At 42.8% G+C, this 12,568-nt stretch overlaps 1 protein-coding gene across 9 annotated transcripts in view; it reads right to left on the bottom strand.

Annotated features, from left to right (window-relative positions):
- CHRM2 (cholinergic receptor muscarinic 2) overlaps nt 1-12,568 on the bottom strand; it is a 185,777-nt gene that overhangs the window by 75,585 nt on the left and 97,624 nt on the right. Inside the window, exon 1 of one of the 9 annotated variants that reach the window (XM_077266747.1) lies at nt 5,693-5,748. The exons of the other annotated variants lie outside the window; for them this stretch is intronic. The gene's annotated coding sequence lies outside the window, so the exon portion shown is untranslated. Of the gene's footprint in view, nt 1-5,692; nt 5,749-12,568 lie in introns of those variants that run through there. 9 annotated transcript variants of the gene reach the window in all.

Genomic DNA, 12,568 nt, shown 5'->3' on the forward strand with positions numbered 1-12,568 from the left:
GATCCTGGTTCCAGTTATATCAGCTAAGTCTGCCTTTTGCTTTTTGCTATTTGTTTTGGTTTTGTATTTTTGTCCAGCTTGTTCCAAATCTATATCCTGACCTTTGCTGGAAGCTCTAGGGGGCTGGTGTTCTCCGGCTGGCGCGTGTCATCTAGAATCAACGTAGGTATGATCCCCGGCTACTTCTGGTGTTGGCGTTAGGAGTAGATATATGGTCAACCCAGTTACCACTGCCCTATGAGCTGGATTTTTGTATTCTGCAGACTTCCACGTTCCTCTGAGACCCTCGCCATTGGGGTCATAACAGTTTGCCAGGCCAGTATTAAATGTTTAATGCATTGCAGAAGAGGGATTATAAGAAAGAAGATTCTGAGTTTTTTTTTTTTTTTTTCTTCTTCCCCTTTACCTCAGAGTGGCTATGCTTGCTGCAGACATGAATGTCCAGACCTTGATTACAAGTGTGGACCAGCTGGCTACTCGTGTGCAGGGCATACAAGACTATGTTATCAGAAATCCTAGGTCAGAACCTAAAATACCGATTCCTGAACTGTTTTCCGGAGACAGGTTTAAGTTTAGGAATTTCGTGAATAATTGTAAATTGTTTTTGTCCCTGAGACCCTGTTCATCTGGAGATTCTGCTCAGCAAGTTAAAATTGTTATTTCGTTCTTACGGGGCGACCCTCAGGATTGGGCTTTTTCGCTGGCGCCAGGAGATCCGGCATTGGCTGATCTTGATGCGTTTTTTCTGGCGCTCGGTTTACTTTATGAGGAACCCAATCTTGAGATTCAGGCAGAAAAGGCCTTGCTGGCTATGTCTCAGGGGCAGGACGAGGCTGAAGTGTATTGCCAAAAATTTCGGAAATGGTCCGTGCTGACACATTGGAACGAGTGTGCACTGGCCGCTAATTTTAGAAATGGCCTTTCTGAAGCCATTAAGAATGTTATGGTGGGTTTTCCCATTCCCACAGGTCTGAATGATACTATGGCACTGGCTATTCAAATTGACCGGCGGTTGTGGGAGCGCAAAACCGCAAATTCCGTCATGGTGTTGTCTGAACAGACACCTGATTTAATGCAATGTGATAGAATCCTGACTAGAAATGAGCGGAAAATTCATAGACGCCAGAATGGCTTGTGCTACTACTGTGGTGATTCTACACATGTTATCTCAGCATGCTCTAAACGTATAGCTAAGGTTGTTAGTCCTGTCACCGTTGGTAATTTGCAACCTAAATTTATTCTGTCTGTAACTTTGATTTGCTCACTGTCATCTTATCCTGTCATGGCGTTTGTAGATTCAGGTGCTGCCCTGAGTCTCATGGATCTCTCATTTGCTAAGCGCTGTGGTTTTACTCTTGAACCATTAGAAAATCCTATTCTTCTTAGGGGTATTGATGCTACACCATTGGCAGCAAATAAACCGCAGTATTGGACACAGGTTACCATGTGCATGACTCCTGAACACCGCGAGGTGATACGTTTCCTGGTTTTACATAAAATGCATGATTTGGTTGTTTTAGGGCTGCCATGGTTACAGACCCATAATCCAGTCCTGGACTGGAAGGCTATGTCAGTCTCAAGTTGGGGCTGTCGTGGTATTCATGGGGATTCCCTGCCTGTGTCTATTGCTTCTTCTACGCCTTCGGAAGTTCCGGAGTATTTGTCTGATTATCAGGATGTCTTCAGTGAGTCTGAGTCCAGTGCACTGCCTCCTCATAGGGACTGTGACTGTGCTATAGATTTGATCCCGGGCAGTAAATTTCCTAAGGGAAGACTGTTTAATCTGTCGGTACCTGAACATACCGCTATGCGTTCATATATCAAGGAGTCTCTGGAGAAAGGACATATTCGTCCGTCTTCTTCCCCTCTTGGTGCGGGATTCTTTTTTGTGGCAAAAAAGGACGGATCTTTGAGACCTTGTATTGATTATCGGCTTTTGAATAAGATCACTGTCAAATTTCAGTATCCTTTACCGCTGTTGTCTGACTTGTTTGCCCGGATTAAGGGTGCCAAGTGGTTCACCAAGATAGACCTTCGTGGTGCGTACAACCTTGTGCGCATTAAGCAAGGTGATGAATGGAAAACCGCATTCAATACGCCCGAAGGTCATTTTGAGTACTTAGTGATGCCTTTTGGGCTCTCCAATGCGCCTTCAGTTTTTCAGTCCTTTATGCATGACATTTTCCGGAAGTATCTGGATAAATTTTTGATTGTTTATCTGGATGATATTCTGGTTTTTTCTGATAATTGGGATTCGCATGTGGAGCAGGTCAGGTTGGTCTTTAAAATTTTGCGTGAAAATTCTTTGTTTGTCAAGGGCTCAAAGTGTCTCTTTGGTGTACAGAAGGTTCCCTTTTTGGGGTTCATTTTTTCCCCTTCTGCTGTGGAGATGGACCCAGTCAAGGTCCGAGCTATTCTTGATTGGACTCAGCCCTCGTCAGTTAAGAGTCTTCAGAAGTTCTTGGGCTTCGCTAACTTCTACCGTCGTTTTATCGCTAATTTTTCTAGCATTGTGAAACCTTTGACGGATATGACCAAGAAGGGCTCCGATGTAGCTAACTGGGCTCCTGCTGCCGTGGAGGCTTTCCAGGAGTTGAAACGCCGGTTTACTTCGGCGCCTGTTTTGTGCCAGCCTGACGTCTCACTTCCCTTTCAGGTTGAGGTGGATGCTTCGGAGATTGGGGCAGGGGCCGTTTTGTCGCAGAGAGGCCCTGGTTGCTCTGTTATGAAACCTTGTGCCTTTTTCTCTAGGAAGTTTTCGCCTGCCGAGAGAAATTATGATGTGGGCAATCGGGAGTTGTTGGCCATGAAATGGGCATTTGAGGAGTGGCGTCATTGGCTCGAGGGTGCTAAGCATCGTGTGGTGGTCTTGACTGATCACAAAAATCTGATGTATCTCGAGTCTGCTAAACGCCTGAATCCTAGACAGGCCCGCTGGTCATTGTTTTTCTCCCGCTTTGATTTTGTTGTCTCGTATTTACCAGGTTCAAAGAATGTGAAGGCCGATGCTCTTTCTAGGAGCTTTGTGCCTGATGCTCCTGGAGTCACTGATCCTGTTGGTATTCTTAAAGATGGAGTTATCTTGTCAGCTATTTCTCCGGATCTGCGACGTGTGTTGCAGAGATTTCAGGCTGATAGGCCTGAGTCTTGTCCACCTGACAGACTGTTTGTCCCGGATAAGTGGACCAGCAGAGTCATTTCCGAGGTTCATTCCTCGGTGTTGGCAGGTCACCCGGGAATTTTTGGCACCAAAGATCTGGTGGCCAGGTCCTTTTGGTGGCCTTCCTTGTCAAGGGATGTGCGGTCATTTGTGCAGTCCTGTGGGACTTGTGCTCGAGCTAAGCCTTGCTGTTCTCGTGCCAGCGGTTTGCTCTTGCCCTTGCCTGTCCCGAAGAGACCTTGGACACATATCTCCATGGATTTCATTTCTGATCTTCCGCTATCTCAGGGCATGTCCGTTATCTGGGTGATATGTGATCGCTTCTCCAAGATGGTCCATTTGGTTCCTTTGCCTAAGCTGCCTTCCTCTTCCGATCTGGTTCCTGTGTTTTTCCAGAACGTGGTTCGTTTGCACGGCATCCCTGAGAATATTGTGTCAGACAGAGGATCCCAGTTCGTTTCCAGGTTCTGGCGATCCTTTTGTAGTAGGATGGGCATTGATTTGTCGTTTTCGTCTGCTTTCCATCCTCAGACTAATGGACAGACGGAGCGAACCAATCAGACTTTGGAGGCTTATTTGAGGTGTTTTGTCTCTGCTGATCAGGACGATTGGGTGACATTCTTGCCGTTGGCTGAGTTTGCCCTTAATAATCGGGCTAGTTCCGCCACCTTGGTTTCGCCTTTTTTCTGCAACTCTGGTTTCCATCCTCGCTTTTCTTCGGGTCATGTGGAGCCTTCTGACTGTCCTGGGGTGGATTCTGTGGTGGATAGGTTGCAGCAGATCTGGAATCATGTGGTGGACAACTTGAAGTTGTCACAGGAGAAGGCTCAGCGCTTTGCCAACCGCCGTCGCGGTGTGGGTCCCCGACTACGCGTTGGGGATTTGGTATGGCTTTCTTCCCGCTTTGTTCCTATGAAGGTCTCCTCTCCCAAATTTAAACCTCGTTTTATTGGGCCTTACAAGATATTGGAAATCCTTAATCCTGTATCTTTTCGTCTGGATCTTCCTGTGTCGTTTGCTATTCACAATGTATTTCATAGGTCCTTGTTGCGGCGGTACATTGTGCCTGTAGTTCCTTCTGCTGAGCCTCCTGCTCCGGTGTTGGTTGAGGGCGAGTTGGAGTACGTGGTGGAGAAGATCTTGGATTCTCGCCTCTCCAGGCGGAGGCTTCAGTACCTGGTCAAGTGGAAGGGCTATGGTCAGGAGGATAATTCCTGGGTGGTCGCCTCTGATGTTCATGCGGCCGATTTAGTTCGTGCCTTTCATGCCGCTCATCCTGATCGCCCTGGTGGTCGTGGTGAGGGTTCGGTGACCCCTCACTAAGGGGGGGGTACTGTTGTGAATTTGCTTTTTGCTCCCTCTAGTGGTTACTAGTTTTTTGACTCTGGTTTTTCTGTCATTCCTTTTATCCGCACCTGGGTCGTTAGTTAGGGGTGTTGCTATATAAGCTCCCTGGACCTTCAGTTCAATGCCTGGCAACGTAGTTATCAGAGCTAGTCTGCTGTGCTCTTGTCTACTGATCCTGGTTCCAGTTATATCAGCTAAGTCTGCCTTTTGCTTTTTGCTATTTGTTTTGGTTTTGTATTTTTGTCCAGCTTGTTCCAAATCTATATCCTGACCTTTGCTGGAAGCTCTAGGGGGCTGGTGTTCTCCGGCTGGCGCGTGTCATCTAGAATCAACGTAGGTATGATCCCCGGCTACTTCTGGTGTTGGCGTTAGGAGTAGATATATGGTCAACCCAGTTACCAGTGCCCTATGAGCTGGATTTTTGTATTCTGCAGACTTCCACGTTCCTCTGAGACCCTCGCCATTGGGGTCATAACAATTATCTATCTATTATCTATCTATTATATATCTATTATCTATCTATTATCTATCTATTAACTATTATCTATATATTATCTATCTATCCATCTATTATCTATCTATTGTCTATTACATATCTATCATCTATCTATCTATCTATCTATCTATCTATCTATCTATCTATCTATCTATTATCTAGCTATTATCTATCCATCTATTATCTATCTATTTACCTATTATCTATCTATCTATCTATCTATTATCTATCTATTATCTATTATATATCTGTCTATTATCTATCTATCTATTATCTATCTATCATCTATTATCTATCTATTATCTATCTATTATCTATTATATATCTATATTATCTATCTATCCATCTATTATCTATCTATCTATTATCTATCTATTATATATTATCTATCTATTATCTATCTATTATCCATCTATTATCTATCTATCTATCTATCTATCTATCTATCTATCTATCTATCTATCTATTATCTATCTATTATATATCTATTATCTATCTATTATATATTATCTATCTATTATCTATCTATTATCCATCTATTATCTATCTATCTATCTATCTATCTATCTATCTATCTATCTATCTATCTATTATCTATCTATTATATATCTATTATCTATCTATTATCTATTATCTATCTATTATCTATTATCTATCTATTATCTATTATCTAGTATCTATCTACCCACCTACAGAGAATGGAGAGCTCTGGAATTTCTATCGTAGGTACACTTCACCTGTTCACCTGAGAGATAGAATAAAAAAAAAACAACAACAGGAAATCACATTGTAGGATTTTTATAATTAATTAATTTGCATTTGAAATAAGTATTTGATCACCGACCAACCAGTAAGAATTCTGTCTCTCACAGACCTGTTAGTTTTCTGTAAGAAGCCTCCTACTCGGAACTCATTACCTGGATTAATTGCTCCTGTTTGACCTCGTTACCTGTATAAAAGACACCTGTCCACACACTCAATCACTCTCCACCTTCTCCACCATGGCCAAGACCAAAGAGGAGAAAGCAGAAACTCAATGTTGCCCAGTGACAGCCCTGAAACCTGAAAGATCTGGAGAAGATCTGTATGGGGGAGGGGGCCTATATCCCGGCTGCAGTGTGTGCGAACCTGGTCAAGAACCACAGGAAACGTCTGACCTCTGTAATTGCAAACAAAGGTTTCTGGACAAAATACTAAGTTCTGATTCTCTCTTGTATCACATACTTAATTAATACAATAAAATGAAAATTAATTATGTAAAAATCCTACAATGGGATTTTCTGGATTTTATTTTTAGATTCTGTCTCTCACAGGTGAAGTGTACCTACGATAAAAATGACAGCCCTCTCCATTCTGTGTAGGTGGGAAAACTTGCAAAATCGGCAGAGTATCAAATACTTATTCTCCCCACTGAATCTATCTATTTACCTATTATCTAAATATTATCTCTATTATCTATCTATTATCTATATATGCTAAAAACATCTATTTTACAGTAGCAGCAAAATAAAGTAGATTTCTAAAATCCCATTTTCTTCTTACGTTTTTTTTTTTTTAAACAGCAGCCGGTCAATTTTTCAGTTTTTGCTGTTTTTTTAACGCTTAGATTGAAGGCATAAAAAGGCATGAAAAATGAAACCCCCTCCCCCCATAAAAATGGGAATAATGTAAATAGCTGCGGAGAGAAAACTGTTCCAAAAAACGCTATATCCTAATGGTCAAGATTAATTTTTCCAGTGCAGAAGAGATAAACTTTGGATGAGGCAGACAACAATAATGTTTTTTTTGCAACAGTTTAAGTATATGAGAAGTAAAATGAATGTCTGCCCTTTAAAACCACAGGAGGTGAAAAAATGCCCCCCGATTACTGTCATTAGACATCTCTAGAGCTGCTTTTGATAAAAATGATAAATTGGGATAAGATTCTGTCTGCCTTCTGCCACCACTAGAGGGAGCTCCAGAGCCGATTGCATACAGGGGTAAATCTCTGCTGTCAGCCTCTGACAGTGGAGGCTGAAGGCAGCGAAGATTAGGATTAAATTCTATATTATTGTGCGTTTTTATTTTATGTGGCTTTTTTTCAATATCAAATGTATATAAATACACTACAATTTATTCCAGACAGAGAAATCGTCCAAAATATTATTTTATGAAGGCATATTTAATCCATTTCCCTCTAATTAAAATATTTTTTTTTAAGTAATTTATAAATATTTGACACAACGATCAGGAAATATTTTTCAGCCCCTTTTGAACGGTTGGAGATCTCGCTCATATGTCTAATGTGCCCCCATTAATGATGTAAGCCTCCAGTGAGAATAATATAGAAAGCCTCCGTGAATTACAAGAATATAATTCCATTAACCGGGTTTGTCACATTGGCCGAGTTCTGCGGTTTATTAAATGTCACACTTGCTAAAGATGCACAGATAATCATATTTACATGCAGATCTCTCACCATGTCAGCGCTGCAGCAAAATGGCCTCTTATACCAAACAGTCAGCCAACGGACCGCACCGCGGCAAATTTTAGGCCACCCCTCTGACCACACCCATTCATAATTAGTCACACCCATATCCACGTCCCAACCACACCCATTTAGCACTGCTGATCACACTGTTTCATATACAATAATTATAAACAAAAATATGGCCACACAGTGCTCCATATTGTATAATGACCACACATGATGCTCCATACTGTATAATGACCGCCCATGATGCTCCATACTGTATAATGACCCCACATGATGCTCAATACTGTATAATGGCCACACATGATGCTCCATACTGTATAATGACTGCACATGATGCTCCATATTGTATAATGACCACACATGATGCTGCATACTGTATAATGACCGCACATGATGCTCCATACTGTATAATGACCGCACATGATGCTCCATACTGTATAATGACCGCACATGATGCTCCATACTGTATAATGAACGCACATGATGCTCCATACTGTATAATGGCCCCACATGATGCTCCATACTGTATAATGACTGCACATGATGCTCCATGTTGTATAATGACCGCACATGATGCTCCATATTGTATAATGGCCGCACATGATGCTCCATACTGTATAATGGCCACACATGATGCTCCATACTGTATAATGACTGCACATGATGCTCCATACTGTATAATGACTGCACATGATGCTCCATATTGTATAATGACCGCACATGATGCTCCATACTGTATAATGGCCGCACATGATGCTCCATATTGTATAATGACCGCACATGATGCTCCATACTGTATAAAGGCCGCACATGATGCTCCATATTGTATAATGACCGCACACGATGCTCCATACTGTATAATGACCGCACATGATGTTCCATACTGTATAATGACCACACATGATGCTCCATACTGTATAATGACCGCACATGATGCTCCATACTGTATAATGACCGCACATGATGCTCCATACTGTATAATGGCCGCACATGATGCTCCATACTGTATAATGACCGCACATGATGCTCCATACTGTATAATGACCGCACATGATGCTCCATACTGTATAATGACTGCACATGATGCTCCATACTGTATAATGACTGCACATGATGTTCCATACTGTATAATGACCGCACATGATGCTCCATACTGTATAATGACCGCACATGATGCTCCATACTGTATAATGGCCACACATGATGCTCCATACTGTATAATGACCGCACATGATGCTCCATACTGTATAATGACCGCACATGATGCTCCATACTGCATAATGACCGCACATGATGCTGCATACTGTATAATGACCGCACATGATGCTCCATACTGTATAATGACCGCACATGATGCTCCATACTGTATAATGACCGCACATGATGCTCCATACTGTATAATGACCGCACATGATGCTCCATACTGTATAATGGCCCCACATGATGCTCCATACTGTATAATGACTGCACATGATGCTCCATGTTGTATAATGACCGCACATGATGCTCCATATTGTATAATGGCCGCACATGATGCTCCATACTGTATAATGGCCACACATGATGCTCCATACTGTATAATAACCGCACATGATGCTCCATACTGTATAATGACCGCACATGATGCTCCATACTGTATAATGACCGCACATGATGCTCCATACTGTATAAAGGCCACACATGATGCTCCATACTGTATGATGACCACACATGATGCTCCATACTGTATAATGGAAACACATGATGCTCCATACTGTATAATGACTGCACATGATGCTCCATATTGTATAATGGCCGCACATGATGCTCCATACTGTATAATGGCCACACATAATGCTCCATACTGTATAGTGACTGCACATGATGCTCCATATTGTATAATGGCCGCACATGATGCTCCATACTGTATAATGGCCACACATGATGCTCCATACTGTATAATGACTGCACATGATGCTCCATATTGTATAATGGCCGCACATGATGCTCCATACTGTATAATGGCCACACATAATGCTCCATACTGTATAGTGACTGCACATGATGCTCCATATTGTATAATGGCTGCACATGATGCTCCATATTGTATAATGGCCGCACATGATGCTCCATACTGTATAATGGCCACACATGATGCTCCATACTGTATAATGACCGCACATGATGCTCCATACTGCATAATGACCGCACATGATGCTCCATACTGTATAATGACCGCACATGATGCTCCATACTGTATAATGACCGCACATGATGCTCCATACTGTATAATGACCGCACATGATGCTCCATACTGTATAATGGCCCCACATGATGCTCCATACTGTATAATGACTGCACATGATGCTCCATGTTGTATAATGACCGCACATGATGCTCCATATTGTATAATGGCCGCACATGATGCTCCATACTGTATAATGGCCACACATGATGCTCCATACTGTATAATAACCGCACATGATGCTCCATACTGTATAATGACCGCACATGATGCTCCATACTGTATAATGACCGCACATGATGCTCCATACTGTATAAAGGCCACACATGATGCTCCATACTGTATGATGACCACACATGATGCTCCATACTGTATAATGGAAACACATGATGCTCCATACTGTATAATGACTGCACATGATGCTCCATATTGTATAATGGCCGCACATGATGCTCCATACTGTATAATGGCCACACATAATGCTCCATACTGTATAGTGACTGCACATGATGCTCCATATTGTATAATGGCTGCACATGATGCTCCATATTGTATAATGGCCGCACATGATGCTCCATACTGTATAATGGCCACACATGATGCTCCATACTGTATAATGACTGCACATGATGCTCCATACTGTATAATGACTGCACATGATGCTCCATATTGTATAATGACCGCACATGATGCTCCATACTGTATAATGGCCGCACATGATGCTCAATACTGTATAATGACCGTACATGATGCTCCATGCTGTATAATGACCGCACATGATGCTCCATACTGTATAATGACTGCACATGATGCTCCATACTGTATAATGACTGCACATGATGCTCCATATTGTATAATGACCGCACATGATGCTCCATACTGTATAATGGCCGCACATGATGCTCAATACTGTATAATGACCGTACATGATGCTCCATGCTGTATAATGACCACACATGATGCTGCATAATGTATAATGACCGCACATGATGCTCCATACTGTATAATGACCGCACATGATGCTCCATACTGTATAATGACCGCACATGATGCTCCATACTGTATAATGACCGCACATGATGCTCCATACTGTATAATGGCCCCACATGATGCTGCATACTGTATAATGACTGCACATGATGCTCCATGTTGTATAATGACCGCACATGATGCTCCATATTGTATAATGGCCGCACATGATGCTCCATACTGTATAATGGCCACACATGATGCTCCATACTGTATAATGACCGCACATGATGCTCCATACTGTATAATGACCGCACATGATGCTCCATACTGTATAATGACCGCACATGATGCTCCATACTGTATAACGGCCACACATGATGCTCCATACTGTATGATGACCACACATGATGCTCCATACTGTATAATGGAAACACATGATGCTCCATACTGTATAATGACTGCACATGATGCTCCATATTGTATAATGGCCACACATAATGCTCCATACTGTATAATGACTGCACATGATGCTCCATATTGTATAATGGCTGCACATGATGCTCCATATTGTATAATGGCCGCACATGATGCTCCATACTGTATAATGGCCACACATGATGCTCCATACTGTATAATGACTGCACATGATGCTCCATACTGTATAATGACTGCACATGATGCTCCATATTGTATAATGGCCGCACATGATGCTCCATACTGTATAATGGCCACACATGATGCTCCATACTGTATAATGACTGCACATGATGCTCCATACTGTATAATGGCCACACATGATGCTCCATACTGTATAATGGCCGCACATGATGCTCCATACTGTATAATGGCCGCACATGATGCTCCATATTGTATAATGACCGCACATGATGCTCCATACTGTATAATGACTGCACATGATGCTCCATATTGTATAATGACCGCACATGATGCTCCATACTGTATAAAGGCCGCACATGATGCTCCATATTGTGTAATGACCGCACATGATGCTCCATACTGTATAATGACCCCACATGATGCTCCATACTGTATAATGACCGCACATGATGCTCCATGCTGTATAATGACCCCACATGATGCTTCATACTGTATAATGACCGCACATGATGCTCCATACTGTATAATGACTTCACATGATGCTCAATACTGTATAATGACCGCACATGATGCTCCATACTGTATAATGACCCCACATGATGCTCCATACTGTATAATGACCCCACATGATGCTCAATACTGTATAATGACCGCACATGATGCTCCATACTGTATATTGGCCGCACATGATACTTCGTACCATATAATGGCCACACATAGCTACTCCTACACACGCCGCTACGCTCCGTACACTTTGCACACACGGCTCCACTCCGTACACACGCGCTCCGCTCCATACACCTCATACACACGCGGCTCCACTCCGTACACCTCGTACACACGCGGCTCCACTCCGTACACATTTAGCTCCGCTCCGTACACCTCATACACACAAGGCTCCGCTCCATACACCTCGTACACACATGGCTCCACTCCGTACATTTCATACACACACGGCTCCGCTCTATACACCTCGCACACACACGGCTCCGCTCCATACACCTCGCACACACACGGCTCCACTCCATACACCTCATACACACATAGCTCCGCTCCATACATCTCATACACACACGGCTCCGCTCCATACACCTCGTACACATTTAGCTCCGCTCCGTACACCTCGTACACATTCAGCTCCGCTCCATACACCTCGTACACACATGGCTCCACTCCGTACATCTCATACACACACGGCTCTGCTCCGTACACCTCGTACACACATGGCTCCGCTCCATACACCTTTTACACACACGGCTCCGCTCCATACACCTC

Source organism: Ranitomeya variabilis, chromosome 5, assembly GCF_051348905.1.
Source record: "Ranitomeya variabilis isolate aRanVar5 chromosome 5, aRanVar5.hap1, whole genome shotgun sequence".
NCBI classification, from domain to species: domain Eukaryota; kingdom Metazoa; phylum Chordata; class Amphibia; order Anura; family Dendrobatidae; genus Ranitomeya; species Ranitomeya variabilis.